This window comes from Gossypium arboreum, chromosome 5, assembly GCF_025698485.1.
Source record: "Gossypium arboreum isolate Shixiya-1 chromosome 5, ASM2569848v2, whole genome shotgun sequence".
Classification (NCBI taxonomy): Eukaryota; Viridiplantae; Streptophyta; class Magnoliopsida; order Malvales; family Malvaceae; genus Gossypium; species Gossypium arboreum.
In genome coordinates, this window is record NC_069074.1 from 89,335,673 (window position 1) to 89,353,142 (window position 17,470).

The following is a 17,470-nucleotide window of genomic DNA, read 5'->3' on the forward strand; positions in this document are numbered from 1 at the left end:
AACAATGGGGATCGACTTTTGAAAACAAAAATGCGGAGTCGCCACCAATCTCTTGATTTAGGTGTGATTGGACCACCTACTAAAACATTTTTATTCCATAAAAAATAAATTTGGTTTATGTAAAATAAAAAAAAGGGGTTCGGGAATCGGTTACTCATGAGGAAGGGTTAGCACCCTCGTTACGCCCAAAAATTGGTACCAAATTGATTTGATGTTGTCCTTATACCAAAAGGTTTTTTAAAGAAAAGATTTTCCAAAGTATGATTCTTTTTAAAATGTTTGAATAGCTCAAATTAGAGATCAAAATTCTCTCGTTTCAAAGATATGCAGTATCATACCCAGTACGATTGGATACGATCCTTTATACCTTTAAAAATACGATTGATTTTTGACATTTGAAAACTCGTACACTAAAATTATAAAAAGGTTATCCAAATATTTAGTTCACCGAAAAAATCATACCCAGCATGATTGAGCACGATTTTCCGAATTCTCAAATATTGGATATTGCCTTATTTCAAAATTGTAACGACCCGAATTTTACCGTTACCGAAAAAGTGTATTTTCGGGTCTCCGTTTCTGAAAAATGGATTCGTAAATATTTATTAAAATATTTACGAAGTCAATTGAGTGGTTAATTAGAGTTTAATTAAGTAAATTTAGTTTAATTAAGAGTAATTAGGAAAAATGACTAAATTGAATAAATGATGAAAGTTGAATTGTAGATTAAAAGAAAATGAAGAGGACCAAAATGGAAATTATGCCATTTGTCCTAAGTGAGGTGGCATAAACATAAAAATCTAAGATTTTATGTGTTAAAATATATATTATATTATTATTATATTATAGTATATTATATTATATATTATATTATATAAATAAGTAAAGAAACATAAGAAACAGAATGAAAGCAAACGAAACAGAGAAGAAACAGGTGAGAAAGAAAGAAAGAAAAAGAAAAAGGAAAATTTGGGTTTCAAGGCTCAAAGTTTAATTTGGTAAGTCAATTAAGTCATTTCTTCTTAAATTTTGATGTTTTAGAAGCTTTGGAACAAGACTTTGATGAAATTAAGTTGATATTTTGAGAGTTTATAGATTTTCAAGTATAGTTCATGTTGAATAAAATAGTGAATTAAGGGTTTAATTGAGTAAATTTCAAGCTAGAATTGATAATAGGATCAAATTGTAAAGTAAGTTATAAGTTTTATGTTGTAGGGACTAAATTGATGAAATTTTGAAATTAGGAAAGTATGCTGGAAATTTAATATTTAAATGAGAGTATGGATGAAATTTGAATAGAAATAAAGTATGAATTAAGATAGAAAAGTAAGTGAATTTAGTTAGAATTAAATTGAAATTAAAGTAAATCAACGTTTTGTACTAAGACTATTTTAGACAGCAGCAGTAGTCTAAGTTTGAAAAATCACCAAAATTGTATAAATTGAATTAGAGGATGAATAAAATATGAAATTAAATATTATTGAGTCTAGTTTCTTATAGAAAAACGATAAGCAATTGAATTGTAAATTATGAGATATAATGAATTTTGTGAGACAAGGTCAGAATGAATTTGGGTTCCCTGTTCTGACTTTGGAAAATCACCAAAATTGAATAAAAATAATTAGAGGTTAAAGTTATATGTTTAGAATCCCTAATGAGTCTATTTTCATTAGAAATCAACGAGAATGTTATCCGAGTTCTGTACTGTGAGATAATTAATTTTTAGTGAAGAAGGGATGAAACTGTCAGACAGCAGAATAGGGGTGAATTTAAAGAATAAACTGTACTTAATGGCTAAACCAAAAATTCTGAAAATTTTATTGTAAGAAGATTTGTGAGTCTAGTTTCAGGAAAAATTAGCGGATCTTAATTTAGAATTCTATAACTCAAGATATGAATTAGTAATGTATTAATGATTATGAATTGTATTAATTTCGTAGTCAATGTGGTACCAGAAATCTCGGCTAAGAAAGGACAAGACAAAGTCAACGGGAGTTAGCTCGAAAATTATGGTTTGTATTTCTATAATCCGAACCTAATACTTAATTGTTGAATTTATTTCTTAATATGTATATTAAGTGTTTTGAAGTAAGAATTATTGTGTTTTGCAAATGAAATGGATTGATATAGTATGTGATGAATTTATTGAATTTATATTGATTGAATTGGCGTATATATATAGATATATATATTGAATATTGAATATATATTGATTATTTGAATTGAATTGAAATATAAATTGTTTGAAAATTTTAAATATGAGATTTGTGATATTTGGATATTTGTTCTTGAAAAGTGAATTAAATTGTATTGAATTATGAATTTATGTGATTAATTAAAATGTGTATTGATTGAAAAAAATTGAAAGTGAATTGAATACCCTATTAACAGTATCGGGCTGAGTCGGATATAGTTGGCATGCCATAGGATTGGAAGTGTTCAGAGATTCTTCGACCTCGAGTCGATGAGACACTGGGTGTCACCATGTTTCTTCGGATAGATTCGATGAGGTACTGGGTACCAACTTTACTTCGGCTAGGCCGATGAGACACTGGGTGTCAAATATTGCTTGAACTATCCGATGAGGCCTTGGGTGCCATATTGGTGTGTTTGGTTGGATCCGTGTATCCGCCAAGGTCCGAGTCTTGTTAATAGGGGTAAATAAGTGAAAAGATAAGTCGAGTGAATTTGATTGATTGAGCTATTGGAATGAAATGAGAAATTGAATTGAGAATTGAAATTAAGATATGAGATTGAAAACATGAACCAAAAGGTTCATGAAATGAGTGAAGTTCAAATGGATGATGATTGATGTTAGAATGAATTAAAATGGTATATTGTTAAGAAGTAAAGTGTGAAAACAAGTGAATTGTGAATATATTGTATAGAATTTATACGGTAAGTAAATGAAAAGAATTGAACAAATATGTTATTGTGTTTGTTATATGACTTGTATAGAATTTATATGGTAAGTAATTGAAATTTTATCTATAAAACAAATAAATGAATACTTATAATTGTTATTGTGATTTTAAGTTTAATTGTTATATTATTAAGTGTTCGGATTATGGAAATACCACTGAGTATACCATACTCAGCGTACGGTTTGTTTCCGTGCGCAGGTTTAGTAAAGATAGAACGTTGAATCAGCATCCCAGTTCGATCCCGAATTCATTAAGGTAAAGTGTGTTAATTATTGGTAACGGCATGTACCTAGGATGTTTTATGAGAGTCATTTAGGTTGTAGATGTACTCATGAAATGAGTAAATTATGGTTGGCAACGGTATGTAGTATGAATTTTGAAATTTACTAAAAATTCGTTGTGATTCTAAATTAGTCCCGAATTAAATTTACTGTTCATATTGGACCGCGAGGGCCCATTAAAGGGACGACATCTTAAAATTAGGATGTGTGTAAATATTTATTTTAATTAATGACCGAAATTGGACTGTACTGACTGGTAATGTCTCGTAACCCTGTTCCGATGACGGTATAGGGTTAGGGGGCGTTACATTTAGTGGTATCAGAGCTATTCAGGTTTAGCCGATTCTCGGACTAAATCGAACTCAGAATTGAGTCTAGGGGTACATGCCATAATTGAGTCGAAATTGAGTCGGGATCGGATGCTGATATATTTGTTTTGTATTGTTTTATGGTGAAAATGTTAGACAAAAATATCGATGGTATTGATTATGAAATGTGTACTAGAGACGAATAGTCTCGTGAATTAGATGAAAACTGAATCAACAACACTGGGTATAAACTCAATGGGTAATTAATTACTGAATGATGACTGATGAAATAATAGAAAAAAAAAAGGATACATAATTATTTAGAATTATAACTGATGTTTTTCAGTGAATAGAAGAAATTGTATTTGTTATGATATCTACCCCTCCTGTTTCTCAATCGGTTCCCGAAGTGCTTCAAGGTATAGAGCTTGTCTGAACGGGTAAGTTATCTGCTGTTAATGATCTGGACATGTATATATATATGGTGTGGATGAATTGAGAATTACAGTTGAGAATGATCTTGAAAGAAACTGAAACCTGGTTAGAGAATATTATCGGGATTGTAAATGAATTGTTCGATCACCGATTAAATGTTAGAAGGGTATGATATTTACGTTAAAAGATTCAGCTTACGGTGGTAGAAAACATTGATTATGTTGTGATTAAGAAAGGGTTATTTGAAAGTTTTCGAGATGAGTTCGAAAGAAATATATATATATATCGATCGAGATTTCTTGATCGAAACGTCTGAAATTCTTGAAGCTTAAACAGGATCATATAACGCAAGCGTGTATGAAGGAATTTGTTTGATTAAATAAATATATCAGAGGATATATTCCGATAGAAACTGTATGATACAAATGGTTTGAAGATGGTTTAAATGAAGACAGAAGCTGAAGAATATAGAATAAGGAATGGAATATGTGTTAGACATGATTCTCCTGATTATTATCTTAGTGATTGCTTGAAGAAAATTGAAAAAAAAAACATTATTCAGAGTTCAAGACCGAGTAATGTAGTTAACAGAGGTAGGTTACCCTGTAATCTCAAAAATACGAGTGAAAGCCGAAGTGTGACAAATGACTTCACTGTAAAATCTGGAGAATGAACATCAGCCAGGGTATATATTAATTATATATGAGAAGATTTATCTCTACCGGATGTCATTACAGGTACTTTCTTCTTTATCGACACTAATATGATTATTTTAAATTGATATTGGTTTGACTATTCCTATGATAACATAAGTTCAGTATCTATTAAAGATTTGCTGTTGGGTTTGCGAAATTTTTGGGTTGAAGCATTAAATTTTTCAGATTAGTATTTATGGGTGATAAGATCTGCGAGGAACTGCTTGATAATGATACTCTTGTTTTTCGAGCGATTTGATGTTCTTACTGCTTGATATAATCTCAATAATGGAATGGTTAATTCTGCATGATATGGTGGTAAATTATACTGTGAAGTATAATATGTTGCAAGATCAAGATGATGAAATGTTTTGTTGAATCGAGAGAAGATTGAGCTAATTGTCTATTGTGATATTGAACATGCCAACATAGATATATGCGGAAAAGGGTCATGGTATTTACCTTGTTTATGTATTGAATATTAAAATATTTAAGTTAAGGTTTAAATCGGTGGCAATAGTGCAAGAGAATTCTAATGTGTTTCGGAAGAGTTACCGAACTCTGTTGATTGAAGAAGTTGAATGTGCTATAGATTTTGTAACTGAAATGATAGTGAAAAATATATTTGAAATCGAGGTTTTCTAAAACTAGTCGGTTATTATAGAAAGATGTGGAATTGGAATGATCGATAGACGTTAGCAAGGTTACGATTAGTTGAAAGCTCGATTAATCAAGCACTAGTTACGTTCGATCTGAAATCCGATAAAGAAACTTGTGGTTTACAGGGATAGCAGTGTTTTGATGTAAAAAAAAAAGAAAAAAAAGAAAGTGAAGTAATGGTTTATGTTACGAAATGTTAGAATCACATGGGAAGAATTATTTGATACCTGATTCGAAGTGGTAGTTATTGTTCTTGCATTAAAAGATCAAGATATGATAATTAATTATCATCCAAAAAGACAATGAATGTATGTATATTCAAGTTGAAAGCTTTGTTTTGTGTTATGAGCTATGAACATCTGACTGTTATCATTTGAAGATGGTTCAATTTTGGTAGAGATAAAAAATTTAAACCGACTTCTTTACGATGATCTGCGAAGCTCGAAAATGTGGTAATGAGTTATCGATTAAATGGATATAGTATCTGATTTACGATTAAACATTTCAGATTGGATATGATGGTTGTTTGCTATTTAGAAATAAAAGCTGAACAGAGATTCGAACTTATACGGAGAATTTGCATGAAATTATAGTAGTACTATGTCTATGCATTTTGGAAGAATAAGATGTACAGTGATTTGAGGAAGATGTGTTGAAGATCGGAAAGAAAAGTAGTACTTTGAAATTGTATATAAATGTTTATATCGATCTGAGATATCTTGAGCTATTACGACTAGAAAGGATATCAGAATGGAAATGGGATATAATTTCTATGGGTTTGAATTGGAATTATCTCGATCTTTGAAAAAGAAAGACGGTATTTGAGTAATCATCGAAGGTATGGTGAAGCTTGTATATTCTATTCTAGTATGAATAAGTTTCTTACTCAATAATTGTTTGAAATCTAGGTTTCTGAGATTATCAGATTACATGGTATGGTGGTTTCTATTATTTCTGATTGAGATACGTGGTTTATACTCTGATTATAGAACAAGTACAAGAAGTTCTGGGTGTGTAATAATAGTTTTCAACACTGTATGAAGTTCTGAATAATGATTGATGTAAAACTGCATGGGATTTGATTAAATACAGTGAGAAAAAGAATATGCAGAGTTGTTTAATTCGTGAAATTGAAGAAAAGTGGAAGTGATTTGAGATAGATTGAAAGTAATTTTGACAGATAAGAATCATATGTGGACTTGAAACGTTGGGATATTGAGTATTTAATTAGTGATATGATATTTCTTAAAGATCCACCTTGGAAGAAAATTTTAAAGATCAGGTTGAAAAAGAAATTGAGTTCTTGTTCTGTTGGACTATGTGAAGTTGTAGAAAAGTCAAATTGGTAAAATATTGCTTGGTTTTGCTTCTAAAGTTACAGAAAGTTTATGATAATTTTTCATGATTTGAAGCTCAGAAGATTATAGAGATCAAATCTCTTGCATGTTATACCGACAAAGGATATTGAGATTTGATGCAATCTATAGTATGAAAAAGAGCCGGTTGAGATACTAGCCCGAGCGGTAATGTCATAATATTGAAGAAGCAATATGGGAACCGAGAGGAACAATGAGATCTTTGTACTTATACCGCACCTCTCTCGAGTAAATTTCGAGGACGAAATTATAAAAGGGGAGAATTGTAACGACCGAATTTTACCGTTACGAAAAAGTGTATTTTCGGTCTCCGTTTCTGAAAAATGGATTAAGTAAATATTTATTAAAAATATTTACGAAGTCAATTGAGTGGTTAATTAGAGTTTAATTAAGTAAATTTAGTTTAATTAAGAGTAATTAGGAAAAATGACTAAATTGAATAAATGATGAAAGTTGAATTGTAGATTAAAAGAAAATGAAGAGGACCAAAATGGAAATTATGCCATTTGTCCTAAGTGAGGCGGCATAAACATAAAAATCTAAGATTTTTATGTGTTAAAATATATATTATATTATTATTATATTATAGTATATTATATTATATATTATATTATATAAATAAGTAAAGAAACATAAGAAACAGAATGAAAGCAAACGAAACAGAGAAGAAACAGGTGAGAAAGAAAGAAAGAAAAAGAAAAAGGAAAATTTGGGTTTCAAGGCTCAAAGTTTAATTTGGTAAGTCAATTAAGTCATTTCTTCTTAAATTTTGATGTTTTAGAAGCTTTGGAACAAGACTTTGATGAAATTAAGTTGATATTTTGAGAGTTTATAGATTTTCAAGTATAGTTCATGTTGAATAAAATAGTGAATTAAGGGTTTAATTGAGTAAATTTCAAGCTAGAATTGATAATAGGATCAAATTGTAAAGTAAGTTATAAGTTTTATGTTGTAGGGACTAAATTGATGAAATTTTGAAATTAGGAAAGTATGCTGGAAATTTAATATTTAAATGAGAGTATGGATGAAATTTGAATAGAAATAAAGTATGAATTAAGATAGAAAAGTAAGTGAATTTAGTTAGAATTAAATTGAAATTAAAGTAAATCAACGTTTTGTACTAAGACTATTTTAGACAGCAGCAGTAGTCTAAGTTTGAAAAATCACCAAAAATTGTATAAATTGAATTAGAGGATGAATAAAATATGAAATTAAATATTATTGAGTCTAGTTTCTTATAGAAAAAACGATAAGCAATTGAATTGTAAATTATGAGATATAATGAATTTTGTGAGACAAGGTCAGAATGAATTTGGGTTCCCCTGTTCTGACTTTGGAAAATCACCAAAAATTGAATAAAAATAATTAGAGGGTTAAAGTTATATGTTTAGAATCCCTAATGAGTCTATTTTCATTAGAAATCAACGAGAATGTTATCCGAGTTCTGTACTGTGAGATAATTAATTTTTAGTGAAGAAGGGATGAAACTGTCAGACAGCAGAATAGGGGTGAATTTAAAGAATAAACTGTACTTAATGGCTAAACCAAAAATTCTGAAAATTTTATTGTAAGAAGATTTGTGAGTCTAGTTTCAGGAAAAATTAGCGGATCTTAATTTAGAATTCTATAACTCAAGATATGAATTAGTAATGTATTAATGATTATGAATTGTATTAATTTCGTAGTCAATGTGGTACCAGAAATCTCGGCTAAGAAAGGACAAGACAAAGTCAACGGAGTTAGCTCGAAAATTATGGTTTGTATTTCTATAATCCGAACCTAATACTTAATTGTTGAATTTATTTCTTAATATGTATATTAAGTGTTTTGAAGTAAGAATTATTGTGTTTTGCAAATGAAATGGATTGATATAGTATGTGATGAATTTATTGAATTTATATTGATTGAATTGGCGTATATATATAGATATATATATTGAATATTGAATATATATTGATTATTTGAATTGAATTGAAATATAAATTGTTTGAAAATTTTAAATATGAGATTTGTGATATTTGGATATTTGTTACTGAAAAGTGAATTAAATTGTATTGAATTATGAATTTATGTGATTAATTAAAATGTGTATTGATTGAAAAAAAATTGAAAGTGAATTGAATACCCTATTAACAGTATCGGGCTGAGTCGGATATAGTTGGCATGCCATAGGATTGGAAGTGTTCAGAGATTCTTCAACCTCGAGTCGATGAGACACTGGGTGTCACTATGTTTCTTCGGATAGATTCGATGAGGTACTGGGTACCAACTTTACTTCGGCTAGGCCGATGAGACACTGGTGTCAAATATTGCTTCGAACTATCCGATGAGGCCTTTGGGTGCCATATTGGTGTGTTTGGTTGGATCCGTGTATCCGCCAAGGTCCGAGTCTTGTTAATAGGGGTAAATAAGTGAAAAGATAAGTCGAGTGAATTTGATTGATTGAGCTATTGGAATGAAATGAGAAATTGAATTGAGAATTGAAATTAAGATATGAGATTGAAAACATGAACCAAAAGGTTCATGAAATGAGTGAAGTTCAAATGGATGATGATTGATGTTAGAATGAATTAAAATGGTATATTGTTAAGAAGTAAAGTGTGAAAACAAGTGAATTGTGAATATATTGTATAGAATTTATACGGTAAGTAAATGAAAAGAATTGAACAAATATGTTTTGTGTTTGTTATATGACTTGTATAGAATTTATATGGTAAGTAATTGAAATTTTATCTATAAAACAAATAAATGAATACTTATAATTGTTATTGTGATTTTAAGTTTAATTGTTATATTATTAAGTGTTCAGATTATGGAAATACCACTTGAGTATACCATACTCAACGTGCGGTTTGTTTCGTCTTGCAGTTTAGTAAAGATAGAACGTTGAATCAGCATCCCAGTTCGATCCCGAATTCATTAAGGTAAAGTGTGTTAATTATTGGTAACGGCATGTACCTAGGATGTTTTATGAGAGTCATTTAGGTTGTAGATGTACTCATGAAATGAGTAAATTATGGTTAACAGCGGTATGTAGTATGAATTTTGAAATTTACTAAAATTCGTTGTGATTCTAAATTAGTCCCGAATTGAATTTACTGTTCATATTGGACCGCGAGGGCCCATTAAAGGGACGACATCTTAAAATTAGGATGTGTGTAAATATTTATTTTAATTAATGACCGAAATTGGACTGTACTGACTGGTAATGTCTCGTAACCCTGTTCCGATGACGGTATAGGGTTAGGGGGCGTTACAAAAATTTTTGAATAATAATAAAAATTAGAAATTCACTCAAAACGCCTTTATTTGTTTTAAAATAGATGGAATACTTAATGCATTGTGTCAAAAAAATTATATAGAAAAGGATTAATGAGCATGAAATAATATAGTACAATAAACCACAATTAATAAATCCAACAGTTATGTACAACTGTTCTAAGTAAAATGTAACCCAATTCTTAATCATGGATGGAGAACAATTGATACAATGGATAAAACAATGACTAAGTAAAAATGGCACAATATAAAACAATTCACAAAACATTTACAAAATAAAATGAAAATTTGAAGTCAAAGTGGTGAGACAATTCTAAAATAGTGATGAACGAATAAACACATAATATATATGATATATAAATTGATGAATTGATGAATTTGAAATTACTCAAGAAGGAAAAAAACTAGATATATATATATATATGTAATCATTAAAATAAGCTATAGAATGAAGATGTTAGAATTAAGTGACCCAAATTTTTATTTAAATAAAATACGATGGAAAATAAAATAAAAGTAAAATCCATATAGAACTAGACTTCTTTTATTTTATTTTAGAATAAGGTTTTTAAACCTTATTAAACTCCATCTATTTTATATTGATTAGGATAAGGTGTTTCAATCCTACTAGAATATGGCTTTGCAAGCCTATAAATAGACACAGTCTATTCCTCTTGTTTTTGAGTAAAATTTTTCGACATAGTGAATTTTCTTCTCCTCTGCCCGTGGTTTTTTTCCCGAAAGGGTTTCCACGTAAAATTTGTGTGTTCTTTATTTTATTTATTTTATTCTATTTTATTTTTTTTTTCACAAAGTGGTATCAGAGCTTCCGGGTTATTCATCTCGATCACGGTAATGGCGTCTTTAAAGTATGAAATTCATTGTTGGATCGCAACACATTTGCGTTGTGGCAAATTAAGATGCAAGCGATTCTTGCACGATGGATCTAGAGGATGCCCTGCTAGGATAGATAAGATGCCTTCGACATTAACAGATGAAGAGAAGAAGCGTAAGGATCGAAAGGCATTAACACAATTACATCGCATTTGTCCAACGAAATTTTGCGGGATGTGATGAAAGAGAAAACCGCCATTGTATTATGGAAGAGGCTAGAACAAATATGTATGTCGAAAACTCTAACAAGCATGTTGCATATGAAGCGGCGTCTTTATGCTCATCGTTTGGAGGAAGGTGCGTCGACACGAACACTTAACAGTGTTTAAAGAAATTCTCTCAAACTTGGAGGCCATGGAGGTTCAGTATGATAAGGAAGATCTAGGATTGATTCTACTTTGTTCGTTGCCCCCGTCTTATTCAACCTTTAGAGACACGATTTTATATAGCCGCGAGTCTCTCACAGTTGATGAGGTTTATGATTCTTTAACCTCGTATGATAAGATGAAGAATCTTGTGGTTAAACCCAACTCTCAGGGAGAGGGTCTCATTGTTCGTGGGAGACAAGACCGGAATGTTGATGATGATCGTGGTAGAACACAGGAACGGAATCCTCGTGGTAAATCTAAGGGTAGATCAAGTCTTCAAACAGAGGTAAAACTTGCAACTTCGCAAGAAGAAAGGGCACATTAAATCTGAGTGCTATAAGCTACAAAATAAGATTAAAAGGAGGTGCGAATCAAAAGGAAAACAGACCGAAAAATTCGGTGAAGTCGATGTTGTAGAAGACTACAGCGATGGTGAACTTCTAGTCGCTTCATCAATGATTCTAAAGTGGCGAGTGGATACTTGATTCAGCTGCACCTTCCACATGAGTCCCAATCGGGATTGGTTTACAACTTATGAAACAAAGATGTCAAGGTGTTGTTTTGATGGGAAATAATGCTTCATGTAAAATCGCAGTGTTGGAACAATTAAAGTTAAGATGTTTGATGGAGTTGTCGAACACTTAGTGACGTGCGGCATGTTCGAATTGAAAAGAAATTTAATTTCGTTGAGTACTCTTGATTCAAAAGTGCAGATATACAATGAAAGTGGGGTTTTAAAGATTTCAAAGGGTCCTTGTTGTGATGAAAGGGCAAAGAAAGATTGCCAAGTTATATGTTTTGAGGGGTTCTCTTATTCTCGGTGATGCAATTGTCGCTTCCTCTTCCTTGTCGGATGATGATATTACTAAACTTTGGCATATCGCCTAGGGCATATGAGTGAGAATGGCATGGCGAAATTAAGCAAAGAGGACTTCTTAATGGGCAAGGAATTTGCAAACTGAATTTCTGTGAGCACTGTGTTTTGGGAAGCAAAAGAGAGTTCGATTCACTAGAGGAATCCATAACACGAAGGAAACGTTGGAGTATATCCATTCGATCTGTGGGGCCGTCCGAGTGCCTTCGAGAGGTGGAGCTAATTATATGCTAACCTTTATTGATGATTTTTCCGAAAAGTTTGGGCGTTCTTCCCAAGCGAAAAGCGATGTGTTTTCCGCATTTAAGTCTTGGAAAATTATGATTGAAAACAGACGGAAAAGCAGATAAAATACCTCCGCATGCACAATGGCTTAGAGTTACGCTCGATGAGTTTAATAGATTGTGCAAGTCGGAAGGATCATGAGACACTTGACGATTCGTCATACTCCACAAAAAAGCGGCGTTGCGAGCGAATGAACGAGCGATCATGGAGAAGGTTCGATGTATGTTGTCAAATGCCAACTTACCAAAGTTATTTTGGGCGAAGCGACCTCTCTGCATGTTTTTGATCAACCGATCTCCATCCGTTGCCATTGAGAAAAGACTCCACAAGAGGTATGGTCCGTAATCCCGCTAATTATTCGATTTAAAGATTTTTGGGTGTCCTGCGTATGCTCATGTTGATAATGGAAAATTGGAACCGAGATCCATTAAATGCGTTTTTCTTGGTTATAAAGTGGTGTAAAAGGCTATAAGTTATGGTGTCCTGAAAATAGAAAAGTTGTGATTAGTAGAGATGTTGTTTTTGATGAAACCGCTATGCTACCTAACTTATCTCTTAAAGACTCTTCCAATAAAGAAAACCAAAAGCGGTGGAGCATCGATTAATACGAATCAACTCCTCAAGCCGATAAAAATTGAGAATAGAGTTGCTTCTTCACCGCAATACTCTATCGCCAAAAACAGGACAAGAAGAGAAATTAAACCTCTAAAGAAGTATGCCGAGGTTGATCTAGTTGCTTATGCTTTAAATGTGGTGAAGATATAGATGCGAATCAAGAGCCATTTAATTATTCTAAGGCGATTAGTGTGAAGACTCGAAAAAGTGGATGTTTGCTATGCAAGAGGAGATGGAATCACTCCACAAAAAGCGAACATGGGATCTTGTAAAACTTCCTAAAGGTAAAAAGGTCATTCGTTGTAAATGGGTGTTTAAAAGAAAGAAGGGACTCAGGAGTTGAAGAACCCGGATATAAAGCAAGGCTTGTTGCAAAGGGTTACTGATCAAATTCCGGAGTGGACTTCACAGATGTGTTCTCTCCAGGTTGTTAAGCATAGTTCGATTCGAGCTTTGCTTGGTATTGTGGCCATGCATGATTTGGAGCTTGAGCAGTTAGATGTAAAACTGCATTTTGCATGGAGAACTTGAGGAAGATATTTACATGCAACAACCGAGGGTTTTATAGTCTCGAAAAAGAGGACTATGTTTGCTTGTGAAAAAGTCCCTTTACGGTTTGAAACAGATCACCAAGACAATGGGTACAAGAGGTTTGATTCCTTTATGACTTCTCATGATTTCAAAAGAAGTAGTTTTGACAGTTGTGTCTACTTTAAGAAAAAGTTGATGGTTCTTTTGTGTATCTACTTCTTTATGTTGATGACATGTTGATAGCGACAAAAGATAAAGAGAGATAAGAAAGGTTAAAGCCCAACTAAGTGAAGAATTTGAGATGAAAGATTTAGGACCAGCAAAGAAGATACTTGGTATGGAGATTCTCGGAGATAGAAAAGCAAGTAAATTGTACCTAAGTCGGAAGGGTACATTGAGAAAGTTCTTTGCAAGTTCAATATGCGAGTGCTAAGCTCGTTAGTACTCCTTTAGCGACCCATTTCAGACTTTCATCGGCCTTATCTCCTCAATCGATAATGAGATTGAGTACATGTCACATGTTCCATACTCTAGTGCGAGAGGATCTCTCATGTATGCTATGGTTTGTTCACGTCCGATTTATCATATGCGATCGGTCGCGATTAGCGAGATACATGGCGAATCTCGGTAAAGAACACCGGAAAGCGATTCGATGGATTTTAAGATACTTACGAGGCACTACTAATGTTTGCTTACAGTTTGGAAGAACTAAAGATGGAGTTATAGGGTATGTTGATGCTGATTTTGCTGGAGACCTTGATAGAAGAAGATCTCTCACGAGTTACGTCTTTACAATCGGAGGTTGTGCAATTAGTTGGAAAGCCACTTTGCAAACTACATCGCTTTGTCTACCAATGAAGCTGAGTACATGGCGATTCTCGAGGCTTGTAAAGAAGCTATTTGGTTGAAGGGACTATTTAGTGAACTCAATGAAGACCTTCAAATCAAGACATGATTTTGTGACGGTCAGTGCCATCTTTCTTACAAAAGATCAAATGTTTCATGAGAGAACAAAACACATTGATATTCGGTATCATTTTGTTCGTGATATTATTGCTCGTGGTGATATTGTTGTGAGCAAAATTAGCACTCATGAAAATCCTGCAGATATGATGACTAAGTCACTTCCTATAACCAAGTTTGAGCATTGCTTAGACTTGGTTGGTGTTCATTGTTGAAGTTAAACCCTTAAGGGGTTTTTGGAAGAGGTGAAGAACTTGTTTATTGAAAGTTCGCGATGAAGAACTTGTTCATTGAGAATTTGTGTCAAGGTGGAGATTGTTAGAATTAAGTGACCCAAATTCTTATTTAAATAAAATACGATGGAAAATAAAATAAAAGTAAAATCCATATAGAACTAGACTTCTTTTATTTTATTTTAGAATAAGGTTTTAAACCTTATTAAACTCCATCTATTTTATATTGATTAGGATAAGGTGTTTCAATCCTACTAGAATATGGCTTTGCAAGCCTATAAATAGACACAGATCTATTCCTCTTGTTTTTGAGTAAAATTTTTCGACATAGTGAATTTTCTTCTCCTCTGCCGTGGTTTTTTCCGAAAGGGTTTCCACGTAAAATTTGTGTGTTCTTTATTTTATTTATTTTATTCTATTTTATTTTTTTTTCACGAAGATTTTTAGATCAAATAATATACCAAGTGCTAAAACATTTGTTAAAATACATGCAACAAAGGAAAATTTAAATAATATATAAAATATGAAAGGAGAACTAGAATTCATAATAAAATATAATTTTAGGAAATACATAATAATAGATTTACAAAACACATATGTACCTAAATAGACCTAGAATTAATTATTTGTAAAATTAGCACGAAATTTATAATGCATATTAGCTTAAGTTAATTTTATCATGAATTATATGTAATGCAAAAAAATGTAATTATATATACAAAGAAAAACTATATGTATGGAATACGTGAATTTAATAATGTATATAGGTCAAACATACGTATCAATATATGTACATGCATATATAATAACAATTTAAAAGATATATGAGATATGTAAGATTTTCCATAAACAACAAAGATATATAATAAAATATAGGAATAAATTTAAAAGATATTATATGTATAAATAACATAAAATTGATAATGTATATAGAATAAAATTAACTTTATCATGAAACATATATATAATAATATATAAGAACATTTATACAAAATATTATATAGAATATTGAAATAATATGATGTAAACAAACTTTACAATAATGATATAAACAAATAAAGTAAAATTATCAAAGTAGCTAGAAATATAAAATAAAATAATCAAGAATTAAAAATGCATGTTAAGTGGATTTTTAGAATAATAATGAATTATATAAAAATAAAGAAACTCAATTAAAATAAAGTTAAAATGAGAGGGATAATTAATAAATTAAACCAGTGAAATCGTAAATGGCTAAAGTGCAACACACGCCAATGTCCAGGGATCAAAAGTGAAAATATTCCAGATCCCAAAACATGGCGTGTAAGCGCGGACTAAATTGCAAAGACACGCAAACTCTATGACAAATTTGAAACGAAATGAAATGGAAATAAGAATTAATTTAAAGATATGCGCGAAGATGAAGGACTAGTCGCGAATTTGACCATTCGAGGTAAAAGGTCGCGGATCCAGGCCATGAAAAGGGTCGGCGCACGGATCTTCTCCCTCCTGACGACACCGTTTCATGTTCTGCACAAAACAAAGTAAAAAAAAAACCTAAAACTAATAAAAGCAAATCAAAATAAAACCAAAACCTAAGGCCTTATTCATTCGGCCGGATTAAAACTTCACAACTGTCCCTTCGTCTACATATTCGACGGACGACGTCAAACGAGGGCTTAATCTGGTCCTAACTGGCCGCAAATTCGCAAATTTTTCTCAGCTTTAACTTCAATCCTCATCTAGGCTTCGATTACCACGAAGCAAACAAGGATTTCGAAGCTTCAAAAAAAGGATAAGTCTCTTCCCTTTACTCACTTTTTTATATTTGGTTTCATATGCAGTAGAAAAGCTTTAAGAAACAGGAGATGAATCGAAAAGAAAATAAAATCACCTTGTGAAAAACTGCTCTCGAGATGATTTCTTATTCAAATTCTTTTTTTTTGTATAGATTTGTATCCGTAATTTTTCTGTGCTCCCTTTTACATTCGATTTCACAAGCTTTTATAGTCGAATAAAAAGAATAATAATCATTAAAAATACAAAAAATTTCCCTTAGATCTATTTGCTGTCAATCTGTTGTGAGTTGTTTTCTGTTATTTTCTTCTCGCAGGTGTGTATGGCGCGGTGTTGCTGACATGGCGAGGCTATTCGTGAGGCATGACGCGAAGTCTTCCAGAAGCCTCACTGTTTGGGACTGCTGATGGTGTTTGCGGTGCATGGGAACGGTGGCTTAGGCTTAGTTTGGCAATGCTTTTGAGAAGTGCTTTTGAGAAGTGCTATGGAAAAGTGCTTTTGAGAAGTGCTTTTGAGAAGTGTTTTTGAGAAGTACTTTTGAAAATTTTAAGTGTTTGGTATTGCTGTCAAAAAGTGCTTTTGAGAAGTAAAATGTCTATTTTAGACATGATATTATAAAGTAACAAATATGTATTTATATAATTTTTAAATTAGTTAATATTATGATATTTTAGCAATAATATAAAAATAATTTATTATAACTCATTGTTAATATTTTAATATATAATATTAATTTTAAATATTTCTAAGTAATTAATATTAATTATTTATTAAATTTAATTAGAATATATAAACTATATTTAAACATTTAAATATAATAATTAAATATTTGTAATTAGATATTGACACAATTGTATTATTTTTAAAATTATTTTTATTTTTAATTAATGCTTTTAACACATTTGTAAAACTCATATTAGATAACATAGAAAATATAAACCTAACAAATTAAAATATTACATATATTTAGATT

The 17,470-nt window shown here is 31.4% G+C and overlaps 2 long non-coding RNA genes across 2 annotated transcripts; both read left to right on the forward strand.

Annotated features, from left to right (window-relative positions):
• Window positions 1-874: 874 nt before the first annotated feature.
• On the forward strand, window positions 875-3,334 carry LOC128292814 (uncharacterized). The gene is made up of 3 exons (XR_008282747.1): window positions 875-998; window positions 1,941-2,012; window positions 3,123-3,334. It is a non-coding gene; the product is annotated as an uncharacterized LOC128292814 (long non-coding RNA).
• A 6,225-nt stretch (window positions 3,335-9,559) lies between these two features.
• Window positions 9,560-17,139, forward strand: LOC128292885 (uncharacterized). Its single transcript, XR_008282855.1, has 2 exons — window positions 9,560-9,603; window positions 16,814-17,139. It is a non-coding gene; the product is annotated as an uncharacterized LOC128292885 (long non-coding RNA).
• Window positions 17,140-17,470: the final 331 nt, after the last annotated feature.